General features: G+C 39.3%; 1 protein-coding gene across 9 annotated transcripts in view; it reads right to left on the bottom strand.

The window, feature by feature from the left end:
• The window catches only part of CHL1 (cell adhesion molecule L1 like), a 199,854-nt gene extending 190,369 nt beyond the window's left edge, over positions 1-9,485 (bottom strand). For 4 of the 9 annotated variants that reach the window (XM_060631576.3, XM_060631570.3, XM_060631586.3 and 1 more), the window contains exon 1: positions 7,997-8,311. The gene's annotated coding sequence lies outside the window, so the exon portion shown is untranslated. Of the gene's footprint in view, positions 1-7,996; positions 8,312-8,724; positions 8,899-9,070 lie in introns of those variants that run through there. The other 5 variants (XM_060631579.3, XM_060631572.3, XM_060631573.3 and 2 more) reach the window with 4 other exon arrangements.
• Between the last annotated feature and the right edge of the window lie 13,022 nt (positions 9,486-22,507).

The raw sequence follows: 22,507 nt of genomic DNA, 5'->3' as shown, positions 1-22,507 counted from the left end.
TATGGCCTTTGGTAGGTAATTAGGTAGTGAGGTGGAGCCCTCAGGAATGGGATTCGTTCCCTGATGAGAGAGACTCCAGAGAGCTCCTTTGTCCTCCTTCAGCCATTCTTGTGAAGACACAATGAAAAGTCAACCAGGAGGAAGGCCCTCACAAGAGGAAGCAGACTATGCTGGCACCCTGACCTCAGACTTCCAGTTTCCAGAAATATAGGAAATAAATTTCTCTTGTTTATAAGCCTTTCTACCTAGAGTACACCCTGAATTAACACAGGGTGCTGATGGTGTATGAAAGAATCAAAGGGGGTGCAAGGTAGCAGTTAGGGACTTGGGGCTGGGAATCAGACACTTCTGAGTTTCAGTCCGGATGAGTTCTGGCTCTGCCAGTTCTAAGCCACATGGGGTGACTGTGGACAAAACCCCCACAATGTCTGTGCCATCCAGCTCAAAATGGGCATTATAATAATAGTACTTCACGGAGCGTCTGGGTGCCTCAGTTGGTTAAGCATCCAACTTCGGCTCAGGTCATGATCTCACAGTTCATGGGTTCAAGCCTGCATCCGGCTCTGTGCTGACAGCTCAGAGCACGGAACCTGCTTCAGATTCTGTGTCTCCCTCTGTTGCTGCCCCTCCCCCACTCATGCTCTATCTCCCCCGGTTCCTCAAAATAAATAAACGTTAAAAAATTAACTGAAAAAAAAATAAAAACAAATAATAGTACTTCACATAAATGACTTACGCAGAGCATGCAAAATATATCATAAACATTTAATAGGTGGTAGCTATTTAAGCATCAGCCTGGCACACAGCCTTAGTCTGTCTGTAGGATAAAGCAATTATTTAATAAAAGCTTTTTAAAATGACTGGTCAATATCTCATAGGACCTATAATCAATTAACCAATCAGTCAATATATCATTGAATTAAAGAAGCTATGGAAAATCAAATCTCCTTATGTTTGGCCATGGCTACATTCAACCTTGGAATATAACTGGTTAAGGTTTCATTATTTCCCCTAAACTCATTACATCCTTCGGTTTATATATTAACTTTTTAAAAAAACTCATTTATACCGTATTTTTCTTGTGTCTCAAATAAAATCTAAAAGTACTAGTGTGGGTATTGAGCTGGGGTACAAATCAGGATATCTGAGCCTTAATTCTGGTTTCACCACTGCCTAACCAGCTATTAGACCGTATTTGTTTGTTTACAGTTGTTTTTGTTTGTTTTTAAAACAGGCTAACGATTTATTCCTTTTTGTTCAGCACATCACTGTAAAAATCAAATCAGATATGGTAAAAAGAAAATCTCTAAAATACTGAAAGCACCCAAATAATGTAAGACATTAATAACTTTTCTTTTTAATAGAAATCTTCCAAAGTAATCTTCTGAACAGATGGAAATATAGTGTTGAGTATGTTAGAAAAGGTCAGTATTCACTTCTCCTTGCAATTTTGCATGTATGAGATGTGTTGTGTCCTTTGAACACATCAGTACACAAAACATCCCATAATAAGCTGATATTCTGTCCCTTTACGTTCTTTAGCAAAGGTCTTCAATGTGATGACAAACTGAACTCACAATCAATTCTAACTACATGGAATGACCAAAACAAACAAACAAACAAACAAACAAACAAAAAAAGCCACATTTTCCTTCCTTCCTTACCTACTATTACACTGTGGATTTCACCCCTTAGCCCCAGGAAACACAAATGCTTCCTATCAATAGGCTACCAATGCCCCCCACCCCCCGATCTATTTCCTCACCCTCTTCACTCTACTGCCACTATGCCAAAGAAGAGGGGTACCGCTCCAGAGATTCAAATGTCCAGGTTACAGTGACTTTAAGTTGCTGGACTGTTATCTGAGGGTGTGTCTCCTTCGCAGGCATAATATCTGCAATCACTAGTCTTATATTTACCACTTACAGCAAAAGCTTTTGTGAAGGAAGAACTTCTGCTAAAAATGCAAACCTGTTACCATAAGGCTATAATAAGCCTTTTGCATTAGTGTCTGTGCTGTATCAGCTCTCATCTTGGAAAGGGGAGATTATATGCAGGGGAACGGACAAAATTGTTTGGAAGTCTGGAGGCTGCAGCTGAAACCTACCTCTGAATGGGAGCATGTCCACCTAGGGAAATGAAAGAGGGCAAAGAAAGCAACGACCAAGGAAAGTGGGAGAAGATGGTACTGAATGCACATTTAATGGTTCTCCATTTTGTTCCACTTTTGGCAATTCAAACCTTCTCCTTCCTCATTACCCCTTGTTCCATACATTTTAAGGCTTCAAGGTGTGCTGAATGTTCTTCATTAACCTTCCAGATTCCAATCCATTCTCAACCCTCCTCCATCCTCCTCTGTGCAGAGGAAACTAGTCTCTGCAGACCAATCAGGCTCCCCTGCCGTCTGACTTCTGGTTGGTTCGGCTACTCTGAGAAAAGAGAAGATCTGCATCTCCCATTTGACCGTGGCTGGTTCTCTCCGAAAAGCCACAGGTCCTGTCTGGTGGCCTTTCCCTAGGCTACTGCTCTCACCTCCTTAGTAACTTCCCTCATCTACTGTCTCTCTCACTGGATGAGGGGCAGCTCTTCAGCAGCCCTTTTTGAGTTCTCTCAAGCCTGTCTAAAAAGATGTGTGCTTCTTGAAACTCCCTTCAATTAACCCCTTTGAGTATGATTTATACATAAGAAAAAAATAAAAGTAAGAACAAGAAGAGACCAAGTTTTACCCGGAGAAGACACAAAACTCTGGGTCCTTTAAGACTGCCAACAGCACTCTCTGGACACTCAGGTTCAAGACTGTGAGAACATCAAGGTTTTTAAGATAAATCAGAAATACAAATTTTTACGTAAAATCCCTGGTTTTTACATATTGGCTGAAATATTTCTTAAACACTCCTAACAAAACACATGTGTAGGCTACGTTCAGGGTTTGGATCCTAAATAGAGTCTTCTTTAGAAAAAAAAAAAATGTGCTTTTCATTGCAGTGTGTAATTACAACAAGGTAGAAATTCACATCTCTAGCATCCCTTTATTACACATTTAGTCCTAAAAATATAATTCTCTCTCCCTTATTTGAAAACTTGAGGTAAAACACAGAAGCATCCAGACTCGAAAGTAACAGGAATCTGGCTATCTGGGTCTGTTCGAAATGTATGAATCTAATCAAATCATCTAATTTCAGTAGGGCTCACTCCGTTCATCTGCAAAATCAGGATAATGACTTCTTTCCTACCATCTTCACAGAGACATTTGGCTGAGAAATGAAATAATACACAGTAAATGAAAAGTGCATTTGAGCTCTTCAGAGAATAAAGTGCTGTTTAAACCAAAGGGATTAGTAAGAAAAACCTCAGAGGTTTGCCAAAGCTTTTTTTTTCTTTTTCTTTTCCAACCACATTTCACAACACCAAGCCCAACATGCCTCAGGCCAACATGATGTTAAAGAATGTCTACCCCAATCTATGTTGGTGGTACTCAACCCCAAGGTACATTACCATCACCAAAAGCTTTCAAAAATCCACAAGTCTTAGTCATCATCCCCAGGGATGCTGATGGGATTCATCTGGGCTGGTAGTTTTACAAAGATCTCCAGGTGATTCTCATTTCAGTCAAGCCTGAGAACCAGAACTCTTAGAATCTTTCAAGTATGTGGAACAACCACTATTAGTCTATGTGTGCATAATTGATGTAAGTATCAACAGTTTTCCATTTGATTGTGCCATGATGATGGTTCACACTGATTCATATACATAGGTATACATGCACATCTCTGTATCTTTATCCATTCATAAACTGAATATGGAATAGATGGATAATAATAATTATAATTAAAAGCCAGAATTCATTGAGTGCTTAATAAGTTCTACTAAACTGTCTATATAGATTGCCCCACATAATGTTCATAATAACACACACATGCTGGGCATGTATATTAACCTCCATCTCATAGAAGAAATCAGTGTTAGATTAAAATGACTTAGCCAAGGCCACATACCAAGGAGTTAGCAGACTGTGATTTTGAACCCAGGCAGCCTGATTACTATAGCCAGTGCATTTAACCACCACACCAGTTTGCTTCCTTCCCACTGTGCCACACAATATAAGGTTTATGAGATGCATAAAATGGAACGTATTCCCTCAAGAAAGTTAAGATCTGAGAAGGGAATTTTGATGCACACTAAAATTCACAGGCTGAATAGCAAAGTGTTCTATCCCAAACCTTGGAGTTGGGGAGAGTTAGATTAGAAGATGGGCAGATGATGGATTTGCTGAGCTCCTACTTTGCAACTATGGTGAAAATGAGATGCAACAGAAGGGAGAATGATTATGATCACCAGGAAAAGAAACTCTGGTCAAAGAACAGAGCACAGGTCTATAACTGTCAAACTCAGTACATTTATTATTATCATCATCTGCTAGTATCACTCAGATTGGATATTTATACCTTCTTCAATTTACCTATATTGCCAGTTCAAGCAACAAACCACAATTTCGGAAGAATTCATCTCAGTTCAAATTCTATCTCTGATTCTTCTTGAAAAATTGTGTATAAATACATAAATACATAAACACACAAACACACACACACACACACACTCCTAATAATCTGACTTCCGAAGAGATAAACAAGTTGTAATCTTTTGGTAGGAACAAACTATTATGAAAATTAAAATAACATTTTTTACACAAGATTTTACAAACTGAAAACAATATGCATTCTCTTTGTATTTTCATTATCTAAACACAATAGGAAGGTAAGCAGGATCATTTTTTATCCACAATACATAAAATCTCAATTAGTTATGGTCTATTTGTGCACTGACTAAAAACATTCGTTAACAAAACAGAATTTTCTAGTTTACTGGATAAATATACCAGAGGAAATTGCAGAATAATGTTAGGTTGCCAAGCAACCACAGCTCTACTCCCTCTTGTTTGTGATCAATCCAACTCATTCATCAAGCTTCCTATCCCAGTGCTAGAGAATTCCAACCAATTTGTTTCTTGGGGAAATTATAGTGACTTTCGGTAACACAATAACACTTTTATTCTCAGAAGATAAACTTAGATGTTCTTTCGATCAAAGGGATGTGTTAATTCATTATTCTCTACATGGTGCTAATGAGAAAGCTATAATTAACTAACTACACTATTGCGACACACATAAAATAAACTGCAGTAATTAGTAATGTTTAAGGTGTTAACCAGCCTCCAAAATTAGAAAATACAGAATCTTTCCTCCAATAAAGATGTAGAGAAAGGAGAAAGCACCATATCTAATTAAATTGGGAATTGTTTCCATTCTCCCTTCCACCCCAAAGAGGGGGAGAGGCATAGTCGCCAAAATGTGAGAGATTTAACTTCAATAGCAGAGAAAATGGCTCAATGCCAATCCTACTTGTAGGTAGACATAAAATGCTGGCGAATAATGTAATCTTTTCTTTGAAAGAATGCTTAGCACAATATTTTTCCAGGAATGAATAGAAAGAATATTATGCTTTCACTCATTAGCTGTGTTAACTTAGCATATTGTATGTAAATCACCATAATAATTGCATTCTCTTCAGACTAAATTAGTTAGTTACAATGAAGCTGTAATCAAAATGTTCATAATTGAAAATATAGTATTCTAGGTCTCGGTTTGAAAAAGTAACAAGCAACACTGATTGAATCAGATAATAAAGCACATCATTGAAAACACCCTTAGTATGGAGACAACTCCCTCCTCTAGCTTATACCTTTGCATGTCAATTAGCTTCCCAAATTCAGGACTCAGTACCTCCACATGTGTCATGATTTTCCATGTTACCCTTTGTCTTTGGCCAAACTTAAGCTATCCATATGCATCACTGCTTAGATTTTTAGGGGAAAATACAAAACAGTGAAAAGCCAAATTTTGGTTTCTACAATGTATTAGGCTCCATGGCACTGCTGGCTGTCATAAATCAAAGGGCAAAATAATTTCCAACAAATGAAACATTTAATGCCAAGGCTCCAGGGAAACAATATGTAAATGATCACATGAATTTCAGGCAAGCTGTCACACTAATTCCTCAAGGTACCTTTTAAAGATGACATATTCACGGTGAAGAAGAGGGTGTTGTCATGCAAAAGTCAAACTTAAAGCAATACTCTACTATCTGTACTGATACTCACAAGGCTTCCTGACACTCATTCCCTCAAATCTGATGACATTCGGCCCCCTCTATTACTTAATTTTCTTTTATGAGATTAAAAAAAAAAAAAAACTAGTAGAATTGTAAATCAATCTTGATCACTACTCTTACTTAATTCTCCCTAAAAATAGCAATCAGCCTAATTATTTCAACAAAGCAATTTTAGGTCAAAGAACCTATCTTCAAAATATTCAAAAGTAAACTACAGTTTATCCAGCAAATATTTTCCAAGGTGAGGTCTATTTTATAAAATCATAAGGAACTTGGGGATGGGGACATCTGTCCGGTTTTACTTCCTTCAGATCCACCAAGACATGCCTACATTTTAACAAGTAAGTGATATTTTTAAAATGTATTTAAAGCTAATTCAGTAAATGGGATTAATTAACTTAAAGGTAATAAACATATTATGCACAATATCAAATCCTGTCAGTCTCACAATTAGCTTCATGGAATGTTTTGCTCATCACTAGGTTAGTTAGACCACCTAATAAAACCATGAGGTAGCAATAAACACCTGCAGCTTTTTTTTTTTTAAGGAACACATCCGTAAGTATAGATGCAACAGAGCAGAAACTGAAAAAAACATGTATTAATCATGATAGTCCTACTCTTCTACAGTGATGTGGGTAAACACTTGCCCAGAAAGAGATTTTTAATGAACTGCCATAGCCAGTACTCACACTTGCCAAGAAATAACTATTTGTCTCTATTTATTCACTGACAATATTCAGGTGCTTGTGAGGAATGATTACACACTGTGCTCTGCCATTACTAGAAGTAAATCCACTGCAGCACTTGAGGCCATAAAAAGGGAAGCTGGGTTAGACACTAGACTCTAGAACCAAGTTAAATTATGAAAGCCAGAGGCTGGTCCACCACAAGAGACTGGAATTAAGACACATCCAACTAGAACATCAGCCTATGAAAGATGAAATGGAATCTTACACACAAGCTCTAGAATAAACTCTTTCTTTTCCTTGTCACTAAAAGTTTCCCCAAATAGCTTTCTAAGTTTTTCTTTCCAACAACGTCTGACAAGCCATCTTGACCAGCAGTTGGTCACTTTGTATATTCCAATCTGCTGCACTCCAGAGCTATGCAGGTAGTTTCACGGGGCAGAAATACTGATTATCCATCGGTATCCTCCAAAATTAGAAAACAGTACTTTGTCTTAAATAAAGATGCGGAGAAATAAGAATGCACCCTATCTAAATAAATTGAAGATTAATTAATAATAACAGTAACCCCATCATAACTAAACTAAGGTGCTTATTAAGCATTAAACACTAGGCTAAACTATCTTCTTGGATTATCTCATTCCAGTCCTGCAAAAACCCAAAAAGTAAGGTATTGATATTATCGTTACTATTTAAAAGAGGAAACCGAGGCCCTGAGGAGTTAAATGGCTCGTCCAAAATCACACATCACAGACGTTGGAGCTGGAATTGGAACCCACCTAGGCGCCGCCAGAGACTCTGCCTTGCGTGAGCCCAGGTGGATCACCAGTTGCCCACCTCCGCGCGCACGCGCACATGCCAACCCACACCCCGCCCCCTCACCACGGGCGTTCCAGAGAGCGCGCCGTCACGCACGCGCGTGCCCAGGCGGCCACTTGCCGGCCCTTGGGGGGGGGGGGGTGCCCTCAAAAGGTTCTCCAGGGCGGGGCGGAACCCCAGCGCCCCTCGCTTAGCCCCGCTGTGCTACTAGACACCTGCCCTCCGCCGCTCGCCTTCCACCCCATCCCTGCCCGCCTCCTCGCTGACAGCCGGACCCCCACCCCGCGTTCGCCCCAGGGCGCGGCTCGGGGCGTGGGTACCTGGGCCCGCGCGGCAGCGGCTTCTTTGGCCCTCAGGTTTTCGCTGGAATTCCAAAGTGCGGCTCCCACAGCGAGCAAGAGGAATGGGAATGAAGGGGCCGGCGTCCCCCAGCCTCTCAGCTTCCCGGCTCCAATCCCTGCTCTCCAAATTAATCACTTTCTCCCTCCCCACGCATACTCTCAAAAGAAAAAAAAAAAAAAAAAGAAAAAGAAAGAAAGAAAGAAAAAGAAAAAAATGAGAGAGAGAGAGAGGCACAAAGAGGAAGAAGGGACCATCCGTGACTGGCATCTCTAGCTCCACCGGCTCAGCTACCAGGGAGCCATGGCAACCACGCCCCCGGCCTGGCTTCTAGCCCCCACGGTGGTCTGGGGAGGTGGAAGTCCTGAACCTCCCGGCTTTCTTGCCCCCCTTAACCCTGCTGTCCACAGAGCTCCCTTTCCAAGCTGGCGGCGTATACAGAACCCCAACCAGTACCTGGGATTCTCCCCTGAGAATGGGAACAAGCTAGGGGCGGAATGGGGTGCGGAAGAGAACAAATGCTCTACGACCCTAGAGATGGTCCGGGTCAGGGGAGAGTGAGACCAGGATTGATCCCAAACCCAGCTAGACCTCCGAACCCCTACTGGAAAGAGAGGGCTGCAATCTCTGGGAGGGTCTGGAATCCTCTCCAGGGGGTAGGGAGTACTGAGGGGAGGAGGGTTGGAAGAAAGACCGAGGGTCAACCTACCCGTAACCAGGAGGAGAAAGTGGGAGCCGGAGGATTCGCGGACCTGGTTCACTCTATCCGAATAACCCAGAGCTGTGTTTGAATACAGCCTCAGCCACCAGGGGGCGGGGCTGGGAAAGGGGGTGTCTCTTCCCGGGTTAGGGCTGAGGGACCTCGGGCCACCCCACTTTTAGGCAAGGATGAAGCCCAGATTGCGCACCATTTCCTACCCACAGTGAGTTGACCCCTCCCAGCCGCAAACCCTTAATCCGCCTTCCATCAAGCCCAGAGAGTTGACTACCCGGCGAACTGGGAGAACCCGCAGGGCTAGCAAAACAGATGCAAATTAACCCCCACCTAGGCACACCTGAGCGTTCGGCCTTAGCTCGGTTCCGTACCTTCCCTCGGGGAAACTTCTCCCCCCAAGCTGCCTTGCTGCGGGAGAGAGACGTGCAGGGTCCAACAGCTCCTAGCGAATCCAAGGGAGTTTCTTGCCGGCTGCTCGCTGCTGATCCACACGCGAGTCTGCCCGCGGAGATCCTGCCGGGCCCCGCCCGCTGCTGGCAGTGGCCGCGAGAACGCAGGACCTGTTCTGGCTTGCGCTGGGATCCACGCCCTCCCGGCAGAGGCTGGCTAGCGCCTCTCCTCTCTCCCTCGGCTCTGCTTCGCCACCCCTCACCCACGCCGCCTATTTTCCCTCCCTTAGCACACTCCCTTGGGACAGGGAGAGCTACAGGCTTAAGACTTTGTATTCCATGCTGAAAAGCAAGGGACGAAGCCAAAACTTCGCTCGTCGTTTTCAACATTTATGGTCAAAAGAGGTAGGATCGCTGTCCCTTTTATCTGCAAAAAAGAATTAAAAAAAAAAAAAAAGAAAAAAGCCCTCCCCCTCCCGATGGTTTCACTCAGTACATATTCTAGACACGGGTCGCCGGTCTGGTTTTCCCTCATCGCTGCATGTTGGAAGGATGTGGTGCCATGTACCTATTAAAAATATTCTTTTTGCTTTCCTGCCCCATTTATAGGTGTGATGGGGCTTGCTATTTAATTTGCAAAAGATGCTACTACAGTAAGCTGCCAAATTATTACATACATAAATTTGGGCACCTTTCACTGTTAACCACTTTTAAAATTTTTGTCTTAATACCTATGGTCTGTATTTTTACCACATTATTCCGTAAAGTTTTTTTCGTACCTATTCTGTATTAATTCACTACTATAGGGTAGAAGAAAGCCCGGTGTGCTCATTTCCAATGTAAAAGGCCATTTCTGATCCCTTATCAATTCCACCAAAATGTAAATTTTACTGTAGGATTCCAAAATTGATTTGGAAAAGTTACAGGCTTTTGCAGAGTAAGTTATTTATACATCTTTTTTGTTGGTTTTTTTTTTTCACGCAATACCACTTAAAAAATTCTGTTGAATTTAAGTTCTCTTTGATGGTAAGAGAATCATTGACTTCTAATTTTTACTCCACTAAGGCAGTAAGATTGACTTTACAGTCGGGTTTTGTTCTCCTCTTGTGCTTGAACAATGAGGACATTTAGAGCTGTGAGCTCCCCTCAGAGTTGGATACCACTATAATAGCAGCAAGAGGGAAGGCAATTCAGAATTCTGCTTCAGAAGCAACTGAATAAAATATTTTGAAAATGAATTAATGGACTTTTAAACTTTAATAATTGCTAACCTTGGAGCCCTGATTCTGTCAGTTCATGTGTGGGCCCAATTCTTACTGACTGCATTGCAAATTGCAAATGCAAGTGAGGGCAGGATTTGTCCTGAGCTTAAATTGTACTGCTAGAGTAGTAATTTCTTTGCCCGGGGCATCATTATTCACATGGCATGTTTTGTAAAGTAGAACAAAGATAGAATATTGAATAAAATTCCTACAGGGAAAATATAGGGAAACACTTCCAAAGTCAAGGAGACACAAAAGCTGAGTTGATCTCAGAAGGTGAGCACCGTCTGGGTAAACATTTTCTGAACAAAAGATTCAGAACTCATTCCTGGCCAGACCAACAGAATACTCTTCAACATAGAGCTCTCCTTTTCTCTATGATTTGTTTGCTTGACATTAAGATCATTATTAAAAGATATATAGGGAAAGAAGGAATGAGATCCTAGTATTGATCAGTTAGTGTTCAAGGTGCTAGGGTACAGTGGAAAACTCAACAAGGCTACCTGCTTCTTTTTAAGTCAAATATCCAAAAATGTGTTAAGGATTCCAAGGCATAATACTTGAAACAAAAAGATGAAGTGTCTATTCTTAAATATGAGTTTTCTTCAAAAGGAAACAACGGACTTCTGAGTCTCTGACACTGCATATAAATGAGGAAATAATAGCCCAATAGTAAGTCCAAAGCTTACAAGGGACAGCCATGAAGTCTGTATATACACAACACATTTTACCCCAGTCAAGTAAATCTGAAGCGAGGGAAATAGGGAAAAATACACAGGGAAAAAAGGAGGCAGGAAAGAGGAAGGGAAGAAGGAATGGAGGAAGGAAGACAAATGGTTAACCAACAAAGGAAAACAATATTTAAAACAGAGAATTTCAGGCAACTAAGTAAGCCTTTTTAAAGAAATGAAAAAGAGAAGCAGATGATTTAAATTTCCACGTCCAAGAAACACCTCATAGATATTATCTCCAAGGATAACATAGGATAATGTATAAATGTACACACACACACACACACACACACACACACACACACACACACATTTCCAAAGGCAGGTAACAAATGTAGGCTTTCTGACTCAAGGAACTTAAACAGCTCACAGCATCAGATTCCTGAAAGGCTGGAGCCCAAGACCAGAAGGCAGCCTTCAACCAGAGTGGATATTTGGTGAAGCTACCTTCTGCTGCTGCTTTGAAACCCTCTCTTGGCTCCCATCCTCCTGTCTGACACTTTGTTCAGACTCAGTTCCCATTCAACAATCCTAATCTATCAGGCATCACACAGTTGCACGTGAGTGCTAGAGAAAGACTAGATTCTTACCAGTCACATGGAAATAGGGCTGCATTAGCTTTGAAAGGTGTGAATTTATCACTCACAATTGAGCGAGGCCATGTAAAATAAAAATACGACCATCAAACCACAAATGAAGGGGAGAAAGGAAGTCTTTCATGAATAGAAGCAGAAGGTGGGAGAGATAGGCCAGTCATCTGGAAAAAAGAGAAAGGGTATTAAAAGCTGGAGTATTTTTCAGCTTTTACTGCTGATTTACTGCCTATCCCCAGCTTGAACCATCATTTGGTATCATTCCCAGAGCTGGGACCATTGGAGGAGTATTGCCTTTTGGCAAAGCCGAGTAGCTAGTGATATGGCAGTGTTCCTAGAAAAATTGTTTAGCAGAAGAGCTGTAGTTTTTGAAATGGCATTTCAGTCTAGCAGTTCTGAATAGTCACACATCCACAGGGGTTTTCTGGCCAACTACTGTAATAAAGGAAAGCACGATGTTCCACTGAGGGATAGGTCCTCAAAGGCAACCTTGGAAGTGCAAAGCAGCTACCCTCAGCTTGGATATTAAGAAAGCTAAAGAAGACCATATTAATTCTGCAGAGTTAAACCGACAGTGTCGATACTCCTTTAACTTGCCCTTTAATACAAGAACAAAAAGACATGTATTAAAAATCAAAGGGCAATCATTCTGAAACAAATAAAAAGGTGAAATCTTGTCTTTTGCGCCCTGGATCATTAATACGTGTGATTCAGCCTTAGAGGTCACTGAACCAGATATTTTCACTAGATGGATTTTTTAAAGGGCTAGGTAATTTATGGCCATTAATAACATTATACTTATGTACCTATGATCATGCTAAGTGTTATCAAACCTCATACTTTAAGGCATTTGTTCATTACTTGTAAAAGATCAGAAAGATTTCTGGTCCTCCGATCAGAAATGCTCGAATGCCCATTATGACTAGCTTACTCTCCTATTGGTGATTCTTATCTCAAAGGCCTGAGAACAGGTTTATAGTATGAATTCATATTTGTTGGAAAAAGTTCTCATATTTTTGGAGGATGAGAATTTCATTTAAACCTCTCTATATCCAACATAATATAAAATCTTTTCAATCTGGAATTTACCTCAGAAAGCATATTCTTCCTTTTATACTTGAGGAGGGCAAGGTTCAGAAACTTTCTTGAGATTGTACAACAGGCTAGCGGCCTAGAATTTATATATATGTATACACACACACACACACACACACACACACATATATATATTCTTAATCTCATTAATAATTAATACCATATATTCTTAATCATGTATGATTTTAGAAATGACAGGCCACTGCCATCTTGAAGGACAATTGTATTTATTCCAATTCTGCTACAGCCAACAAGATAAATGCTGAATAGTGAGATGGTGAATGATACCAGAAGAATAACGGCTAATCTTTAGAGAGACAAATAGCTGAAATGAGGGTCTTAGTTGATCCTTTTCTTCCATCTATTTTGTCCAATTGATTTTGGAAATTGGTGTTGTCCCACTCTCAGGATAAAGGAAACATGCTAGAGAAAAAGGAGAGGCCCACTAATTCTCCTTCATTTAAGAGCTTGTGGCAGGCTTCTGGTTGCTTGTCTCTTTGCCCTGACCCCCTCACCCTGCAATCTGTTCTCTTTTACTTCCTGGGCACATAGCCACCTACCCTTGTGACCAAGTTTAGCTCCACCGCTAGGTTCTCAAGAAAGGGACATGAGGAGAAATCCTATTGACAACTACAAGGTCATCTTAAAGATAATCTAGATTCACTCCTCTTTTTCCTTGTAGCTAGCCTCAAAGAATGAAATATGCATGTTGATGATGACAAAAGAATTCCTATCATCCCGAGTCCCTGGTGACTGTAGGAATCAGAGCCCACATATTACCATAAAGAAGTGAACTTCCCTATTCTTTAAGCCAGTGTCTATATTATAACCGTTTAGTCTTTTACCTAATTAATGCCACTGTAATCTCTATTATCAGAACAATTTCAGAACAGTCAAGAAAAATAAGAATGGATGGTACAATAGGTTTCCATTGTTTTCTGCTTGCCCACCATTTCTAGACCTTTGTACAAGTCAACGAATCCTAGGAAATAACATCTATGTTTATGTGGGCTGACAGAGGCTGATGCCAATACTCCCTATCTACTGCTAGTCCAGGTAAGTGACACAGGTACAAACCACATATTTCCCATCCCTCTGTCTATGGTGATTAGAGCAATGAAAAGCATCAAACTCAGAAGTAGCTACTGAAAGATCTACAAGGGATGTATGCTTGAACTATCAGGAAAAAGCACAAGATTGCTCAGGAGGCATGATATAGAGAAGGTGGCTGCTTACCACCACTTAGAAGAAGCATGCCTGAGAATAAAACCACCGCAGGGAAAAGAAAAGATGGATACTTGACACTTCATTTGAAGACCTAGTTCTTCAAATAGCTGAAATCTTATTGTGTATTAAAAGCTTAAACTGAAATGCATCTTGACTAGGTAGCTAAGTGAATGAAAAAATACAGTAACCAACTAGTTTGACTTAGTTTCCTGATTCCTGACATCAAAATCATTTTTATTCGCCATAGATTCCTAAGTAAAATCATTCCCTTTGAATAGGTTCTTCAGACAAAAAGTCTTCCTTTCATGAGATAACTCTCCTGACTGGTAGTGACTCCTTGAAATACTATGTCCAAAGGGTTCCAACCAGGTATCTAAGTTTGGCTGGAAAAAAAACAAAGTGATTATTAATGATGCCTGTCATTGATATTACACAAGAAATGATTCTCACATGCTAGATATTGCCATCCTTCTGTTCTTAGTTTAAAGTTTGGCATAAATCTAAACATGCATGGGGGCTTTTTTTTTTTTAACTTTATTTATTTTGAGAGAAGGAGAAAGAGAGAGAGAGCGGGAAAGGGGCACAGAGACGGAGGGAGAGAGAATCCCAAGCAGGCTGTGCACTGTTAGCATGGAGCCTGATGCAGTGCTTGAACGCATGAACCATGAGATCATGACCTGAGATGAAACCAAGAGTCAGATGCTTAACTGAATGAGCCACCCAGGTGCTTTTTTTTTTTTTTTAATTACAATATAATGGTACGTTTGGGGGGGGGCATATTTTTAGCAGTTTTAAAAAGAGCCATGGAACAACTAGTCCTTTCCATGCCATCATGTTTAGGGGCCATAATTCACACTTTCAATGGACTTTGTTTCCTACAAAATAAATTAATTAGCAGACATGCATTTAAATCACAAATTGCTAATATGTGATATACTGTGTTAACACAGACCCAAATGTAACTGAGACCCCAGGGGGCAAGAGCACCTGGCTCTGGGGGTCCCAAACAGAACATGTTCAGCCAGCTACTGACAAAATCCAAAGGCTGAGAGATTAGTGGCAGTGAAACAAAAAAGGGATTATTTTAGTGAGGCCAACACTTGGAAGATTGTGGACTAACATCTCAAAGACGGTCTCCAAAGTGCTGAAAGTACTTCTAGGTTTATATAAGGACAATGCAGGACAAAGGTCAGTGGGTACTTGCAGGTGAGCAGTAAAGGTCACATTAGTCGTCCTGGAGTCAATCACATGGGGTCTTGCTGATGTCAGGGCTGTTGTTATTGCTTGAGGTTTGTGTTCCCATCATGGGATACTTTGCACACCAGGTCTTTTGCCTGAGTTAAAAAATTAGCTGGAAAGAACTCAATCTATTAGAAAGTACAGACTGAGGTCAAAATGGAGGTAAAATCTTCTTTCACAAACTCAGTTATTCACAGGCATTGCATGGAATTTATTGTCTTTCAGGGGTTAAATGAGACTTGCCAATCTATGTCTTTATATTTTAAATTTAAAACCTTTTTTATTATTTTTTTATCAATCTATTTTTTTCATATTGTTTTTCAGAATATGGTACACAGGGGGACCTGAGTAGCTCAGTCGGTCAAGTGTCTGACTCTTGATTTCAGCTCTGCTCATGATCTCACGGTCTGTGCGTTCAAGCCCCACATCCAGCTCCGTGCTGACCATGCGGCGCCTGCTTGAGATGGTCTCTCTCTTCCTCTCTCTGCACTCCTCCCACCTCTGCCTCTCTCGCTTTCAAAAATAAGCATTAAAGAAATAAATAAAAATAAAAATAAACCTTAAAAAAAAAGAATATGGTAAACAGACAAACCCAATAAGGCATTTAAACTCCATGCCACAGTATAATACACCACAACAAGGGTTCTGAATTTCCTGTTTATATTGATAAGAAATATTTCCCTCATCTTATGGGTATTGGTTCCTCAAGCTTCTGCAACTTTCTCAGTCAGGTACTTTTTTGGTGTGTCCCCTCTATCCCCCGTGGACCAATCTAAGTTATCGATTTAAGCCATCTCCGGCCATAAGCAAAGGGATGGAAGATCAGTATCCTGGTCATCATTTGATACAAGCAAGCAAGGTTAGCTTAAGGTCCTGTAAACTTGTCTGTGTGCAGAGTCATGGTCCAAACCAGTGCCGTGGTTCCCACTGGGTAGTGGTCCAGGTTCACTTTGTTCAACTTTCTAGCCGATAGGAAGTAGATTCACGTGACAGTTATGGAATAGAGTAGGACTACCATCTCCCCAGGGAAAGGGGTTGGACCCCATGCCGAGATGGGGGTTGGCGATCAACTTGGGTTTCTTCTACTCTCCATGATGTGACTTCAGGAAGATGTTCAGCCTGCTCACTCCCAGGCCAGGGAGCACTACAAAGTAGTTGAGGGCCTTCCACATACCAGCAGATCCCTCCTCACCATGGAGGTCGTTTGACATGGACTGCCCCCGCTGTGCCGTAAACCAATGTAGCAGCCCAGAAACCCAGGATAACCCAGGGGCTGCCACCTTTTTTGATGTGGAGCTCACTTAGGTAGTTTTTTGGCAGCTCGTCATAAAATATTTAAGGGCTCATAAGCAGGCATGAGTTTTACATAACACTTATTATTGCCCATATATAGTGTTTCCCCCACACAGGTAAAATTTATCAGCTCATATCCTGTTTCCTATAGCTCCGTACATCCACACTAATATAAATATAAAACACACTTGCAGGATTTCCTATCTTGCACATAGAAGCCATCTTCAAAGTTTCTTAAAATTAAGCAGATTTTAATTTCTCAAATATGAATAAGGAAGGAAATTTAATGATGAAAATCTGAACTCTTCCAGGGTCCCCGAAATATTCTGATACAGTTTTCTGAAGAAGACATACAGAAGTTACCAAGCATAAAAATTAGTAATTCTTTCCAATGTGAATTTGTAGACCTCTAGTAATGTCTTTTTTTTTTTTTCCAGAACTAACCTTCCTGCAGGTAAAAAAACTACAAAGTACAGAAAAAATATAAAACATAATACCTGAAAGCACTGTGATCCCAAACAAACAGTACTGGAGAGGGGAGACAGTTGGAGGAAGGAGATAACATTGAATGAGTTTCCTGGTTTACAGGTTTGAGCTGGAGGGCAGGACCCAATCTGTCCATGCTAAATGGGTAAAATAGGCAAAGAAAACTTGAAGAAACAGAGAACAGAGATTGTACAACCAGACCAACTAAAAAAGAAGAGGGGGAATCCCATAAAGGAGAGAGCCAGGGAGAAGGAACCCCAGATACTGTGTATTAACACTGCCCCATCTTTGGCTATCCTCTGAAATACACATTAGTAGGAAAGTCTTGAAACAGCTCTGCCGAGACTCCAAAAGAAATGAACTGAGATGTCAACCATCTGCTACAAAGGAGACTATAGTTTGATCTTATCTACATTTATTATGGTAATAAAATTGATAAGAAAAATAAAATTAAAATCTATATTATTTGGAGAACATAACAGAATCCAGACTATCTACAATGCCCAAGAAACAATTCAAAATGGCTCAACATATGATAAAGTATATGTGATCTGCACCCAAAGAGAAGCCAATAGAGATCAACCGTGAGATGATCCATGCATTGAAGAGAGTGGATAAGGAATTTAAAGCACAAATATAATTATGATCATAGAAATAAGATATTCTCACAATGAATATAAAATTAGGACAACCAAAACAGAGACATAAAATCTCTAAAAAAAAAAAAAAAAAAAAAAAACTGAATGGAAATTCTAGATATGAAAAAATATAAGATAAAAATATAAAATTTTCAGTTTGCTTAATAGCAGTTTAGAGATGACAGAGAAAAGAGTCAGTGAATCTGAAGCTAGATCAATATAAATTTTCCAGCATGAAAGAGAGATTAGAGGCAGAAAAATGAATACAGCATTAACATATTTAATATGTATGTAAGTGGAGTCTCAAAAGAAGAGAGACATGGAACATAAAAGTAAATTTGAAGAAATCATGGCAGAAATTTTTACCAAATGTGGTGAAAGCCAGGAACTTATACATTCAAGGATCTCTGTAAACTTTGAGCAGGATAAATGCAAAGAGAGCCCCACTTAAGGGCGTAATAATCAAGTTGTTAAAAAAGCAAAGATAAAAATAAAACCTGGGAAGAAGACAGAGAAAAGCAGCACATTACATACAGGTAAAGAGCAAGTTTAAAGTGCTGAAGCAAAAAAAGAAATCAACCTAGAATTCTGGATTCAGTGACAATATTCTTCAATTATGAAGGCAAAATAAACATAGTTCCAAATAAAGGAAACTAAAGAGGGTTATAGCCATCAGAGCTGCAGTCCAAAAAATGCTGAAAGTAGTTCTTAAAGCTGAGGGGAAATGATACCAGATGAAACTCAGATCTTTAGAAAGAAATAAAGAACACTGGAAATGGTACATAGCTAGGTAAACATAAAAGATTATTTTTCTTTCGATTTACTCAAAGTGTATAAGACCATTTAAACCAAAAACGCCTACTTCTTACATCTAGTAAAACTGACAATTCCCCTAATTCAATAAAAAATGAACATTATCACATGCACAAAAATGTCATTTCTTATATGAAGATACGTTTTAATTATCTGTATTCCTGAGTAAAATATAGCATCTTTCATTATGTCATCTTCACCCAGTGTTTTATTATTAGCACAACTATAAAAGCCTGCAGAGATTTTGCCGAAAGATCAGCCCAATTAGATAAAAATGAGAATTCTCTTTTCAGATCTAAATTTTGCATCATTACCACTCTAGGAAGAGATCATTAAATTATGATTTAGTCACCGGGTTCTTTACTGATGAGAATGCAGAACACTTAACCATTTGCATCTGAAAAAGCAAAGTGGAATAAATACAGCCAGTTCACTTAAAAATAAAAGAACTTAAAATTTATCTAACTTTGAATGAATTGTTTAAGAGGAAGTACAAAACAACTCTCTGCCCTGAATAATGTGTTTTTCTATTATGCATGCCCAGAAGAAAACTGGTTTTGGTGGAAAAATCTAAGACTGATTAATTGATAAATACCTTACACACAAAGTAATTAACAATAACTCTTGTACATCAAACATGTTTGCTTTATCCAGTGAAAAACACATTTGAGGGCAGTTCAGTTTTGATTCTCAAAATTAGACTGATGATTATAAGAGTACCAGAAACAATTATGAACCAAGAAAAGGTCTCCCTTTTGATATTTCATCCAATATCATATATCTGTTCTTTTATGCAACAGTTGAATATCAGGAATGGAAGAAAGATGCTATTTGTGTCTTAGAGAAAGAAAGATGCTATTTTTAAGTCTTCATGAAGACCTAATAACCAGAAGTCGTAAAAGGAGAATGCACAATGCATTTTTGTGTTTTCAAGGCATTGACAAGCGCCAACAATCCAGTTAAAAGGGAGGACAAGATGGAATAAATAAAAGTAAGTTTGTTTTGTAGTTCTAAACTTTTTTCTCTATGAAGTAAACACATGGAGGATAGTATGCTTTTTTTCTACACATAAAAGTACCACAAATCTAATGAACATACAGAAAACATTTTTCCATTAAATGCTACTCAAATAAAACGTAAATAAAATTTTTACAAACTAATATTATCTGGCAGCCTACTTATGTCTTTAATTCACAATCTACTCTGAAATGTAGATACAGTGAAAACCTAAAATGCTTACCAAGATATTTAATGAAGCATAATACTAAGTTTTAAAAAACTTAAAATGCTATTGAAATAAATTTCATTTTTATAATAAATTAATGTATTTACTAGGAAGAAATTGCAAAGCTTTAAATACTGACTAATTCTTACTCAACTGATTTAAATATCAAAATCTGGTGCCAGATTTTGAAGGTGATGGCTGGCAATTAACTTCTCTAAAAGTTTGTGAATAAAGCAAGGCATATGTTCCACACTTGACGAATTACACACATCCATTATAAGATCTAGGAAAGAAAGGCATTCCCATGCCAACCTTCATACCCTCAAGAAGAATTTATTCAAGCTATAACTCTACACCCATGACAGAGCAAACCAACATAAAATGGGGACTTTACCAAAGGGACTGTTTCTAGAAGGGTCAGAAGAGATTTTCCCGTAAAATGCTGTAGAAGCCCAAGTGTTTTGTTCTATTTTATACTTACCGTAATAAACTCCTATCCTTTAAGCTATAGAGTTTTCTCACCATCATGTGATCTAAGATGTAAGGTGAAACACCCCTTTGTCAGAATTATCTCAAAGAAGGAAAATACAATACGTTCTCTGAAATGGTTGTTATGTTCATATCCTTGGCCTCCTTGGAAATTGGTAGTTAAATGGAATTCTACTCGTGGAGAGCATCACCAATTTTGTACTTACTACTATCATTAGGAGTAATCTTGTATATTTGTTGAAGATGGATGACTTTGTTTTTGCTCTTGATTCCCAAGAGATTGAACTTCAGTAAAAGGATACAGAAAGTGTTGTTAAATGGGGCAACTGTGGTGCATATTAAAGTAAGAAAAGTGCATAATAAAGTCATAAAAATAACAAGCCTAAAATATGAGCAAGCATTACTTCTCTAAGTAAACAGATGTAATGGAGAGAGAGAAAAGGTTGGGGGGGGGGGAGGAATCTCATTATGCATGCTAAAGAATGCTCCATCCAGAAGACAAATTTTTATACCTTTATTTCACATTCCTTGGGTAATAAATAGCCCTATCAATAAAAACATGCGCTTTTCTGGGATCAAAATGCTAAAGTAAACTTTAAAAAGGTCATTAAGAGTTTAAATGGGAATTGGAAAATACACACACACATGCAGTTGCCAACCAGGTGAATTTTGTGAACCTCACACTTTGCAAGCATTTCTTGAAACCTGCAAGTGAAGAATCAGGTGAAATTGTATTAATGATACCATTGTTCACATAAATTATCTTAGGAGAAAGGGACAGCCTGTAATTCCACCTGAGTCATCATCTAATACATATACACATATGGACATACATATATACACATGTACAGAATCTGCATACGATAAACATGAAGCATGGCATCTCTCCTCGAACCAGTATAATTAATTTTCCAATATTTAGAATAAATGGAACTTGACTTTGTTTTAAAACGCCCTCAGTGGTGAAAGCAGTAAGGAAGAGAATAGACAAGACCACCTTGAATACAATACAGAAGCAAGAGTTCCCTTCTGTGTCTAAAGTTGGAGAGATTCAATGCCTTCATAACAGCCTAATCCAACCAGAGTGGTGTCCTGTGGAGATTTTCAGTACGGTCCATAATAGGGATCCCTTTCATCTCAACTGTAGCTCTGATAACAGTACTGCTTGCAGGATGCTCAGAAAATGAATAGAAGGGGTACATCCTGCTCTGAGGAAAGAATAAACAGGCAGCGGGATCCTTACTATTCTGCCAGGCCAATGCCAAGCCTCCAAAGACAAAGGGGTCTTTCCTATCACTGGCACATGCAAATCATACCAGTAAATTGTAACCTGTAAAGCAGATTCGTTGTCCCTCATGCATCAGTGCAGTTACAGTCCAATTCTTGCAAACGGCCATTTCATTAGGGCCCAGTGTAAATATGGATGTGGCTTAGTAGCTACCCAAGTTATGAATCAAATATTCATTCTGAGAGGTAAACAAGTTTAAATGGCTCCTTGGCCTTTATAATCATAGTATATGATCAAAACAACAAAACCATCAAAGGAGAGCCAAATAAGATGTTTCCACGTAAAGTAAATGATGTATTCTCACAATGGAAATCACAGTAGTGATGTTCATATATAAGCAAAATCCAGGAGAATAATCGAGTTCTTAATCATCATGAAAACTGTATCTCAGAATCGTAATCAGTTGATTTTGTACTTAACTCTACGGTAGTGGAGATGAGTTAGCTGTTACCTGTAGCCTTGCTGTCTCATAACACAGCACCACATGCATTTTAAACAATTAATTAGCCTTGATTTAATGGTGCAGAATGTAAGGATGGAATAAAGTGGCAAAATGAATACATCTTCATAAAATGAAGTGATCCAAACATTCCTAAATCATTTGCTTTGATAACAAAAGCTATATTTCAAAAAATGATCAAGTATTTTCTGAATACTTATTATACATCAAAAAAAAAAGAACCCTGAAATAAGACATAGTTCATTCTTATTCCACTTGGGACCGTGTAATATATAAATGGGGAAAATTATATAATTGGCCTTAACAGATGTCAGGTTTGACATGGATACGTGAATAAGATCATCATAAGACTTAAAGGTGTTTTAAAACCTGAGTCTAGCGGGCGCCTGGGTGGCTTGGTCGGTTGAGCGTCCGACTTCGGCTCAGGTCATGATCTCACGGTCTGTGAGTTCAAGCCCCGCGTCGGGCTCTGTGCTGACAGCTCAGAGCCTGGAGCCTGTTTCGGATTCTGTGTCTCCCTCTCTCTCTGCTCCTCCCCTGTTCATGCTC

The sequence above is a fragment of the Panthera onca genome, chromosome A2, assembly GCF_046562875.1.
Source record: "Panthera onca isolate mPanOnc1 chromosome A2, mPanOnc1 haplotype 2, whole genome shotgun sequence".
Taxonomy (NCBI): domain Eukaryota; kingdom Metazoa; phylum Chordata; class Mammalia; order Carnivora; family Felidae; genus Panthera; species Panthera onca.
The sequence above is the reverse complement of the archived record's forward strand: the minus strand, read 5'-3'. Positions and strand labels throughout refer to the sequence as shown.